At 45.7% G+C, this 12565-nt stretch overlaps 1 protein-coding gene across 2 annotated transcripts in view; it reads right to left on the minus strand.

Annotated features, from left to right (window-relative positions):
• APBA1 (amyloid beta precursor protein binding family A member 1) overlaps positions 1–6663 on the minus strand; it is a 225990-nt gene extending 219327 nt beyond the window's left edge. For both annotated transcript variants that reach the window (XM_081237623.1, XM_081237622.1), the window contains exon 1: positions 6479–6663. The gene's annotated coding sequence lies outside the window, so the exon portion shown is untranslated. The remainder of the gene's footprint in view (positions 1–6478) is intronic.
• Between the last annotated feature and the right edge of the window lie 5902 nt (positions 6664–12565).

A 12565-nucleotide genomic window follows, 5' to 3' on the forward strand; every position in this document is an offset into this window, starting at 1 on the left:
AGCTTTACCCTCATTCTTTACAACTGAATAGATCTTGGGAAATACCTCATCCATTCCTTTCAATAAATATTTGATGATCCCTCACTAATGCAAAGAGTTTTTCTATGGGTTGCAGGGTATGCCCAGGTGAACAAAATATAGTTCTAGTTTCAAAGACCTTAGACTTGAGAATGAGACATGAAAGATGGAAGAAGAAAAGGAACCCTATCACCGAAGAAGATTCAGGCCACAGAAAAGGGATGCGCAGTTCCAAGAGAGGGACTACTTCCAGCTGACTAGTATTTCATCACCACTCAGACACAGCCACTCTTCAAATTTTCTAACTCAAACGTGTGATTGAGGACATTTATCTTTTTATAAACTCAGCACTGACTCACCCACAGGTCAGCCCAAACATGGTACGTGTGATACAGCCTTACGGGCAACTGATTCAATACCTGAAGGCAAGGCATCACATTGCAGGGTCCCTAAGTGACCGCTCCAGGTACCATGTGTGACACTACATGGCCAGGCGAAGCAAGGAAACCAGTGAGGCTTCCTTGATCATGCCAAGCATGTTCCCATCTCAGGCCCTTTGCTCTTGACATTCTCTGCCTGGAAGGCCGTGCCCTCAAATACCTGCATGGCTCACTCTTTCAGCTCTTTAAGCTCTCTCTGCTCAAGGCCTTTCCTGATCACTCCATATAAAATAACAGCAACCCCTACATCACCACACTCTATTCCTTCCTTGCTTTCTTCTTCATAGCATGCACTGCCACCTGACATATTATATATGTGCTTATTTATGTTTTAATCTCCTCCCTCTAAAAGGTCAGTGGTAGTAGGGACTTTCTCCCCACTGCTGTATCCCTTGCACCAAGAATAGTGAATGGAAGAGAGAAGGTGCTCAGCGAACATTTGTTGAAGGAATGAATAAATGATTTCATCATTAGAACCTCAAAATCATCACTCACCACAGTCGAATTTCTATATACTTGTCTGGAATCATGACATGACCCTATAACTCAAGGGGTACAAAATTATTTTGTGAAAAAAACTTTTGTAAAGCTTCAATGTGTATAGCAGGTATGAATAAATAAAAGTTTTAATTTTGTCATAAACTTGAACAGGCCATGGAATGCAACTCATTCAATGTCCAAAGTGTAAATAGGAAAGAAATCCTGAAATTTTAGATCTTAGATACTGTACCTACTTTACTAAAAAATATAACTTATTCATGTATTCATGCAAAAAATACCTATTGTGTGCTTATGATGGGCATGGTGTTGGGTGAAGGGCTACACTTGATTTTTCTTTTGCAACATTCTGCCATTACAGATAGGGAAAGTTCATCTTTTTAAAAACACTTACATTTTCCCCCATTATTTATTGAAGTCAGCAATCCCTGAGAGAAAATAGTCACAGGAAATACTTCAGGTGGAGTCTTTTATTCAGCTAATTTTAAAGGCAAACAATTTTCTCTTTTCATTGAGTTTAAGGGAAGGAGGAACCACTGTATTTATCAACATTTAATGTTATTAATTTTAATAACAAAAATTACATAAGTGGTCATCAAACTAATTACATAGGGCTAACTGGTTCCACCACAAATTCATGCTCTCCAAACACAGGAGGCCCTCATAGTTGTGTGATAATCTTTTATTCACCCCGATTGACTCACCACTACATTTCCACAGCACTTAGTCCAAGTCTTTATTATTCTACCCATGACCTCAACCTGCCCTCCCTCTCTCTGACTTGACTTAGAAGACTATAGCCAAATTCCTTTCTTCCTAACGCAAAGTTCCCATGCTTCTGTCTCAAAAGAGTCCCTCCTTTGAAGAGTCCCATCTTTTTAAAGATTCTGTCCCATCAGTTTCGCCTCTCCCTTACATTTCTGATCTCTTTTCCCTTCAATGGTTTCTTCTCCTCCGCTTATAAAGTAGGCTCAGGTCTTCTTATACTAAAAACTTACTTTCCCTATACTACACCCTACCTTTGATGTAGTAAACTCTCTCTCCTTCTCCTTCACCCCACTTATTAAAAAGGAAGTCTGAGGCTTCCCTGGTGGCGCAGTGGTTGAGAGTCCGCCTGCCGATGCAGGGGACACGGGTTCAAGGCCTGGTCTGGGAAGACCCCACATGCCGCAGAGCAACTAGGCCCATGAGCCACAACTACTGAGCCTGCGCGTCTGGAGCCTGTGCTCCCCAACGGGAGAGGCCGCGACAGTGAGAGGCCTGCGCACTGCGATGAAGAGTGGCCCCCACTTGCCGCGACTAGAGAAAGCCCTCACACAGAAACGAAGACCCAACACAGCCAAAAATAAATAAATAAATAAATAAATTTTTTTTAAAAAGGAAGTCTGTCCTCACTTCTTCCATGTGCATCACCCTCTCCTCTTTAACCCCTCACAGCCTGGCTACACTTCTACCTGCCTCAAGATAATCAAGGAACGCCAGGAGTCAAATCCAATGGCTCTTCCTTCACTGCACCCTCATCCCCTTGTGCCGTGCTATAGGAACGACGGTGCTCCCCTCACCTTTCCCAGCCTCCATGACACCACACTACTGCCACCACATTCCTCCAACTACCCCTTGTTTAACATTGTTCATATCCGCTTTTTTCTCTTTTCCTCTCCAACCCACAGACATCCCCCAAGGATCCCAACCTTAGCCTTTGCCTCTTGTTGCTCCATTTTCTTTATTGGCCATTCCTGAGACATTAAAATTGCTCCTAAGTAGATGACTTACAAATCTCTATTTGTAGCTCTAACCTCTCTCCAAGACCTACCCCTGTATTGTAGTCCCTTCATTTGGACAAACCTGTCAGGCCCAAAATGAAACTTCTTTTTTCCCCTCTTCCTCATCCTCCTCTGAAGCTCCTTCTTGACAATGACCCAAGCATTCTCTCAGCTGAGCCTGACAATGACCTCTGACTTCCCTGCTCAGTGTTCAGGTTATTCTTGTGCCTTGTCTCTTGAGTCTGCCCCCTCCCCTTCACTCCCACTGTCTCATTTCCTCTTGCCCTTAATTTGACAATAGAGTCTATCTGGTCTAGCTACTGCCATTCTTTCCTCAGTTCATACATCCGACACAATGCTTCAGGATTAGCACCCTGAAGCACAGTTCTGGTCCTGTCAACCTTCCTCCTCAGAAACCTTCCAAGGCTCCCTGGCAGTTACTGAATACAATCCACATAAAAGTTGCCCCACAGCCTTGAGTGACCCTCTCTTTCTTACCTTACCTCTCACTTCATCTCTGGGCATCTCCTACGCTCCAGCCAAAGCACATCATTCTTTTTTTTTCCCCCATTTTTACTGAGAAAGAATCTGTAAGCATACCATTCTGTTCCCTGAATGGGCACACAATTTCCACCTTTGCTGAACTGTTCCTCCCCCGAGCATGCCCTTCCTTCCCCGGCAGCCCAAACTCCACCTATGTAAATCAGAGTTCAAAGGCTCCCTCTTCCAAGAAATCTTTCTTGATTATTCCTTCTGAAGTCATTGCTGTATCCTGTGAACTCCTACAGCTCTACAGGCGTATAGCTTTTTCAGCACTTAACCATTTTCCACCATTCTTGTAGTTCGTTACATGCATGCCCTGTCTCTCCTTCCTGGCCATGAACTTCCTCTGGGCAGGATCTAAGTCTCCTTATTCTTCAAATCTCCAGCCCCCGTAACATTTCCCAAACCCTATCCAAAGGTATACACTGCCTGAGATGTAGTAGGCAACTAACAAACGTTTGTAAATTAATCATTGTGACCCAAAGGGTTAACTTTGGGTTTTAGTGCTTGAAATTCTCTCAACTGTAACAACAATTACTTTTTCCTTGCAGGATGTAAATCCCACCTCCCCCACGGTACCATAGTTTATTCCTTCTGGCCCCAAAGGTCAATTTTCAGACACCTTTTATTCCCAAGTCTTCCGAAAAACAAACTTCTTTAAAAGACCCAATAGTGGAAAAGAAAAGAATTAATGCTCCTTTAAGTGAAGACACATCCATGCAAAACAAATTACTTGCTGCAGGCTACAGCAAAAGGTACAACTGTTTACCAGACTGAATTACAGGATTCAAGCTGTATCATTAACCTTAATAGTCCAATCTTTAGAAAGCTGGGCATTGCATTTTAAAAATCATCACAGTTACCTTAGAAAGGAAATCACTAATTCCTGAGTCATCAATTGTGCTGTTGTATAATTATTCTTTTTCTAAACAGTTGATTTACCTTGATAATTGCTAACATTCTTAAACTTCCTTGTAAGACACTGATATCTCCGTATTTTACTTGCAAATATAAAGACGACAACTTTTTTTAAAAAAAGCTAAAACCTCTTAGAATGCCTTTTACATTCCAAAGTACTTTTCTCAGAAAGAAACTGGCAGAACTAATAAGAGAGTAAAGAACTAAGATTCCAAATCCATTTTTATAAATCTATCCTTAAACCTTGGATGCGATCCAACAACCTCATATTAAAATTTTAGAAAGCTTGACTTGAAGGACATGAGGAAATTTACTTTAATGCTCACAGCTCCAAGAAAACCTGGTCTACAGATCATCATTAATTAAGAGAAGAAAAAAACATATGTGGACAGCCCTGGTTCTATTATTTTCAGTGCAACCTCTGCAAAACAAAACAAAACAAAAATTTTTTAAAGGAGATAGAAACGTCTGATGCCAACATGTTGTATACTTACTTGTGTAGCTATGACTGCTACAGGCTCTTCAAGAGGACCCAGGCAGCCAGTTTGGATTCTGACAGCAATGCAGTAGAATCTAAGGTGTTACAATTAAAATAGGTTCTAAGCAGGTTAATCTAGTCCCACAACATTTTAATAAAGAAGTATCAAGATATTAAGTGTAAAGGTGCATTCATTCCTATAAATACCGCAGGAGAAATACAGGCGCTGGGGAGTCAAACTGCAGTGGGCTCACATATGAATATGCTATCTCCCTTCCTGTCTCTCTCTGCCCAACCCCACACAAGCCTATCTTTATCACACAGAAACAATTAAACAGCTATAGACTTTGGATGCAATTCTGTGTCCTGGCTCCCACTGGGTGACTTATTGCCAGCTTGACATTTTCCAAATTCCGTACTAGCAGGCTACATTGGCTAGGAAAGCAGACACACTGACCTGGGACCCCATCACCATGGGTCTTTGGGGATTTCAGTTCCCGAATAATTCATGGTACCACCTAATCATTGTGAAGGCTGGAAGAGTGGATGTCACCAGCAGTAGAAATAAAGTCTCCCCTTTCCTAAGGAAAACGCCCTGCCTGTGTGACGCTGACCAAGGCTGGAGGCGGGGGGATACCAAACATTTCTCAGTATGATCTTTTTCTTCTTTTTAAATACTACCCCCCATCTCTTATACACACCTCCAGAGTTCATTCTACAAGAACCCACAAAAAAGACCATATTCTTCAGCCATAAGATTTCCAGTGTTTAAATGTGGAAGAAGGTCTAGTTGACATTCAAAGTTGTGGGGACAGAGAGAAGGTTGTGACCATTAAAGACCCTTTCCTTCAGGTCAGACAAGAGATAAACAATAGAAACTGCAGAGTCAGGGCATCTAAGACCCTTACAGAACAGGGGCTGAGGAGAGGAGAAGTGTCACAGGATGGAAGCTCTCTTCAAAACCTGGATGCCAGCAAGCCCAGAAAGGGTAACCATTATCCTGTTTCCCTGCCATGTGCCCAAAGCCACATGCACACTTCCACATCCCCATGTCAAGAGACATGTGAAAAAAGGGGGATGTGAGGGGAAGCAAAGGGAAGTGAGAATCCCTACACCCGGGCATCCACGCGGCAGGAGCAGAACCGAGACTGTGCTCAGAGTTGCAGGGTCGAAATAACGAACACTGTCCTACAGTTAACGGGTGGCAGCAAGTCAGGGCACCCGCAGATCTCCGGGTTTGGAGAGCGGTATGCAATCACACGAGTATACACATGTACACAGATTCACACACATGGGATTTTACAAATCCGCACCACCCCAATGCCTCCCTCCACATTCAGACACCAAGTGCATCCTGCCCACTTCACGTTTGCCATCACCACACTCTTTCTCCCGGAGAAGTCAGCCGAGAGCTGAGGGATCCTAGCGGGGATTCCTGGAAATGTCATCTCCCAACACCTTCCCCCAACACCGTACGCCACCCCCATCCCTTCGGCTCTACCTTTTACACACACACACACACACACACACACATACATACACACTCCTGCCATGACTGTCATCAGGCCCGCCGCTGCCCCCAAAGCACCGCATCTCAGCGCGCACTGGACACCACCTACCCTCAGCGCCCCCTTCCCCCGCCCCGTTAGCTCGATGGCTCAAGTCATTGCCCCCTGGATGTCGCCGGCTGTCCCCTCTCAACCGCACTATTATTCCTTGCAGGCGCCCAGGGGCGCCCTTAGGCGAGGACCGGGTCTCCATCGGGGGCAGCATCAGCACCGGGGACCCCGCATTCACCCACCAGTCCCTCGCTGTGGTACCTTGCCTGACAGCTGGGTCCGCGGGCCCGCGGGAGCAGGCGGCGCTAACGACAGCGTTGGTGCCGAGGCTGGGAATAAAGCTCCACTCCAGCCGCTCCTACCTCCAGCGCCACCATCTTCTCCCGCCGTCGCCGCCGCCGCGACCGCAGCCGCCCTCGCCCAGCTACAGCTGGGGCTCCGCAGCCGGCGCTCGGGCCCCTCCGCTCCCGCGGCCCCACCCCCTTCTCCCCACCCCTAGTGACGCGCGCCTGGGCTGAGCCGGAGGGCTGGCGAGGGAGGGCGCCGAGGGGAGCGCGCGCGCACGCCGCGTGCTAGGAGCGCCCTCGCCTCCCACGCCCACCTAAGCGCACGCGCGGTGCGCGAGCCCGAAGCCGCGGGGCGGAGTCTTCCATGCACCGCCCCTGAAGCTCCACTGTCCCGGCGCGGGTGGGCGTGAGGGGCGTTACTGCCTTTCCCAGCCCATCGCGCCCTAGCTCGGGCGGGCGCGTCCTGGGGTGCGCGGGCCCCACTGGAGCTCCCCGGACCCCCTCCGGCTCCCGGCCCGGCGCACGGAGCGGGAAATGCGGCTGCGGGACCTCCACCCTCCTCGGTAGAAGCCCAAAGGGGTCCCCGGCTTCCTCAGCAGCAGCTGTGGCCAACCTTTGCTCTCGGGACCACGAAGCCCAGCCGCCGCGTCGGCCCCTGAGGGGTGTTCCCTTTCCTGAGTTACTACCGAGCTTTCCCGCTTCTCCGGCCCCTTGAACGCTGCCTGCACTGCGCGGCCAGGCAGGCGCACAAGGCCCCCTAAGAAAATGGGGTTGCCGGTGTCTCTGGAGCGCGCTGCAGTTCTGCGTTTCCGCCGCTAGGGAGAGAGCTGCTCGGGTTTGGGCCGCGTTTGCAGCCCTTGAGGGGAGCTGCCCAGTCCTGCGAGAAAGAGCAAGAAGCCTCTGGATTATGATGCCGGGAGTGTATTTGAGCCTGGCTTAGGGCATCAGCCCCAGATATGCCTGGAAGGGAGTAAGGGAGGGGACCTTTGCAGCAGGGACCAGGTGACAGGCGCTCTGCGTTAATGAAAAGCAGTGGGACGGACAGGCCTCGGGAGACCTGGGTTCTGGCGCCGGCCTCACCTGTAATTGGCAGTGTAATATGGGCGAAATCAGTTCCCCTCTTCACAGATTTCTCAGCAATAATAAGAAATGATATTTGCACAAAGCCTTATAGTTTGCAAAGCCATCTTCATACACGTATTCTCATCTAGTAAAATGAAGATAAGCTTTGGTTATCTAGATCCCTTGGGAAAGAGATCTATCACATCGTGTTTCCATATTATTTTAGCACAGAAAAACCTGGGTATGTAGCCTGAAGCATTCTTGAAGTTTTGTGTTTCAGTTTTAAAATTCATATGAATTTGCGTCCTACTCCACAATGAATCTCTTTTTCGCTTTAATAAAGCAAATAATAACTTCCCCTCCTCAAAAAGATCTTTTAAAATACCGTATGCTAACACATATATATGGAATTTAAGAAGAAAAAAAAATGTCATGAAGAACCTAGGGGTAAGATGGGAATAAAGACACAGACCTACTAGAGAATGGACTTGAGGATATGGGGAGGGGGAAGGGTAAGCTGTGACAAAGTGAGAGAGTGGCATGGACATATATACACTACCAAACGTAAGGTAGATAGCTAGTGGGAAGCAGCCGCATAGCACAGGTAGATCAGCTCGGTGCTTTGTGACCGCCTGGAGGGGTGGGATAGGGAGGGTGGGAGGGAGGGAGACGCAAGAGGGAAGAGATATGAGAACATATGTATATGTATAACTGATTCACTTTGTTATAAAGCAGAAACTAACACACCATTGTTAAGCAATTATACTCCAATAAAAAAACATTACAACAGAAAAAAAAAGATCTTCTAGTAAAATTGAAATATTATATACTAGGAAGATGTAACATACTTGCCCTGTGACCTTACATTTCCTTTTTTTTTTCCAGCAAATATTTATTCGACATGTGCTCCAGACAAGGTCCTTGTTCTCCCAGAGCTCTCAGTACACTGGAGGAAACAGGTATTAAACAATCAGGCTAATAAGTGCAACCACGATCAGTTCTCAAATGCAAAGGTGCTAAGGGTTCACAGAGAAACCTAATATATTCTCCAGGATTGGGTAAGCCTTTCTGGGGAGGTGACCTTTCAAGTTGCCCAGGAGAGGCAGCACTGAGACACTTACAGGTAGACAGAAGGAAGGAAATGTGTAGAAGCCCACCCAGGTGGTGCTGAAGTGAGAGGGAAGGAAAGCTGGGTGGGAGAGGCAGGCAGCAGCAGCCAGAAACTGTAGAACCCTGTGGGCCTTTTTTTTTTTTTGTGGTACACAGGCCTCTCACTGTTGTGGCCTCTCCCGTTGCGGAGCACAGGCTCCGGACGTGCAGGCTCAGTGGCCATGGCTCACGGGCCCAGCCGCTCCACGTCATGTGGGATCTTCCCGGACCGGGGCACGAACCCGTGTGCCCTGCATCGGCAGGCGGACTCTTAACCACTGCGCCACCAGGGAAGCCCCTTGTGGGGCTTTTTGAATAAGGATTTTAAGGATTTTATCTTGTGAGTCTTGAAGGTCACTGAAAGGCTGTAAGAGTTGGGAGTGAGTGATCATGATCACATTTTAGTTCTTTAAAGATGGGTGAGGTAGTGATGTGAAGAAGTGATTCATGGAGGGTAGGGTCCAGGGCAGAGAGAATCTGAGCCCCATGACACATCCCTGCCTATATGCTTGGTGAGTATTTAGAGTTTTTAGTCTTTACGCTGACTGCTCTTCTGTTTGCTTTTAGTTCTTCCCTCTGCTTTCATGCATACCAGTTTGGGGGCCTTTCAGAGTGCCTCTCTGTAATAGTCCCTATTTTGTTACTTTTAATCTGCTGTGGTTTAGGAAAGAAATTAACTAATCTTGTTAGAATTTCAGGTTCAGTAAGGGGATGTAGGTTCTGAGTGAAAGGCTTTTTCTGTGCATACCGCTTGGTGCCATTTGGTTTGTTATCTCCGTGATCTTTCTGCTTATTTTCTGCTTTTGTGCTGTGCTTACAGTGAGGCAAAATTCCTTGATGCATGAATGAGAGATGCATTATTACTTTAATAATATAATATCTTTTCTTCAAATCTTGCATCACAGGATTTTTGTGTAGATTAAAGAAAGTGAGTGAAGTTACTCTGTGAAGTATTAAGTGCCATATAAAAGAAAATAATCATTGTTATAATGGCAGCTTAGAGACCTCCAAAACTAATAAGTTACCAAATATTCACATCTTGGAAACTCACTCCCTCCTCTTCCCGCCACCCTCCCACGAAGAAACACAGAGATGCCTATTTCTTTTGGAGAGCACAAACTGTCTGAAGTGCTCATGTTACTCTTTGTGCCTTGGTTGACAGGAAACTCAAGCCAAATTTGCAGGTCATTGTAGGAAATGGGTAGATCCATATGATTTTTTTTTTTTTTTTTTTTTGCGGTACACGGGCCTCTCACTGATGTGGCCTCTCCCGTTGTGGAGCACAGGCTCCGGATGAGCAGACCTAGTGGCCATGGCTCACGGGCCTATCCGCTCCGCGGCATGTGGGATCCTCCCGGACCGGGGCACAAACCCGTGTCCCCTGCATCGGCAGGCGGACTCTCAACCACTGCGCCACCAGGGAAGCCCCCCATATGATATTAATATCTATGTCATAGTTCTTCCCTTGGTCTTGTTTTTCTGTTCTATCTATAGTTTTCCTGGGCCTTGTTTATTGGTATTTTTCTGCTTTATTATAGGTATTCTTCTAAGCCACTTCAAATATTTGTATCCACCTATTTTAACAAGGGTCAGAACTGCTGTTCAATGTTTCAGAAGCCAGGATATAAAATACTGGCACCCTGCCAGCCATTGTAGTGGGTACAATACTATAGACACTGTGCCAAGTGACTTGAGTTTAAATTCAGGCCTTGTCCACCATTGCATGTGGATCTGAAGTCTCTGTGCATGCCAGTCTAGAGCCTCCTATTACAAGCACACTCAAGTTTGTCTCCCACTGGCTCACAGATAATTTCATAATTTCCTTTAGTGTGATCTCCAAGTTCCCAAACTCATCAGCCTGCCCTGTACTTACAAGTATATCTTAGTGGTATAAGCACGGTTTGTTCACTTGATAAGAGGGCAGGGATCCATGATCTTTTATTCATTTAGGTTTCTTTTTGTCAGCAAAGACCTGAAGATTCCAGGATTCACTAAATTCATTCACACTTCAAAAGAGTGTGACCATGTCTTTCAGCCTCTGTTATGATTCTGGACAGCCCAAACTGGACATGTCTCTTTGGGTAGTGGTAGATACTTTTGCTTGATTTCAGAAAGTTGCTTGGTGATTGCCTTCTTTCTATCTCAGTCCCTGAGTTTGTCTTATGAGCTGTGGTTGTACATAGGACAAACAGTCAGAAACCTTCAGGTAATGAGGTTTTTCTTGAGGATATCAGTTTTGCTAACATTTGATAATCTAGCAACCTTTCTAATCTACAGTATAGTTATTTTGTCACAGAATTTTAAATGTATGGACAAAATAAACAATTATGAAATGGACATATCCTAAATTTCAGTGAATTTACTTTTACACGCTGATTCTTATTTCACCAGCTTTTTCTCTAGACATACATTCCATCCTGGCTTCAGACAGATCCCCGTCTCTTCTATTCCCCAAACAGGTCAGGCTCCCTCTCTCTCTTCCTTGAATCACAATCACTGTGCCTTTTAATGATTCCCACCTGAATTTTGTACTGTGGCTATGCTTATCTGACCCATTGGAAGATATTCTGGTTCCACACATAGTAAGTCTACAACTGAAAATGGAGTTTCTAAATGAAGAATGTCATGGGAACATATTGTCTTGTTTAAATGGTTATGTGCCCGTCCCTGAACCAACCTCCATGGCCAGCGGCAAGACTCCCACCCGTGGAGCTGGGTCGATCCTCCTCAAACCACGTGGTTAATTAAGGATAGAGCAGACCTAAGTAGTACCACAAAGAGTGGGAAATAGACAGAGGAAAGCAACTATCTTGTTCATCTTATGCTTATACCAGAGAAAAATGAGAAAATTTAACATAAATATACAATAATAAGGGAATTGTCACATATATTAATATGTCTTTACAGTGTTATATTATGCAGCCATTAAAAATGTTATATCCACAGATTTTTTTAATAATATGAAAAAAACTAAAGCTTAAGTTCTCATCAGTTTTTTTTTTTTTTTTTTTTTTTTTCTTTCTGCGGTATGCGGGCCTCTCACTCTTGTGGCCTCTCCCGTTGCGGAGCACAGGCTCCGGATGCGCAGGCCCAGCGGCCATGGCTCACGGGCCCAGCCGCTCCGCGGCATATGGGATCCTCCCAGACCGGGGCACGAACCCGTATCCCCTGCATCGGCAGGCGGACTCTCAACCACTGCGCCACCAGGGAGGCCCCCAGTTTTTTTTTTTAACATCTTTATTGGAGTATAATTGCTTTACAATGGTGTGTTAGTTTCTGCTTTATCACAAAGTGAATCACTTATACATATACATATGTCCCCATATCTCTTCCCTCTTGCATCTCCCTGCCTCCCACCCTCTCTATCCCACCCCTCTAGGTGGTCACAAACCACTGAGCTGATCTCCCTCTGCTATGCTACTGCTTCCCACTAGCTATCTATTTTACATTTGGTAGTGTATATATGTCCATGCCACTCTCTCACTTTGTCCCAGCTTACCCTTTCACCTCTCCGTATCCTCAAGTCCATTCTCTAGTAGGTCTGCATCTTTATTCCCATCTTGCCCCTACGTTCTTCATGACCTTTTTTTTTTTTTTAAGATTCCATATATGTGTGTTAGCATACAGTATTTGTTTTTCTCTTTCTGACTTACTTCACTCTGTATGACAGTCTCTGGGTCCATCCACCTCACTACAAATAACTCAGTTTCATTCCTTTTTATGGCTGAGTAATATCCCATTGTATATATGTGCCAAATCTTCTTTATCCATTCATCTGCTGATGGACACTTCGGTTGCTACCGTGTCCTGGCTATTGTAAATAGTACTGCAATGAACATTTTGGTACATG

The sequence above is a fragment of the Mesoplodon bidens genome (assembly GCF_964165515.1).
Source record: "Mesoplodon bidens genome assembly, chromosome: 6".
In the NCBI taxonomy this organism is placed as follows: domain Eukaryota; kingdom Metazoa; phylum Chordata; class Mammalia; order Artiodactyla; family Ziphiidae; genus Mesoplodon; species Mesoplodon bidens.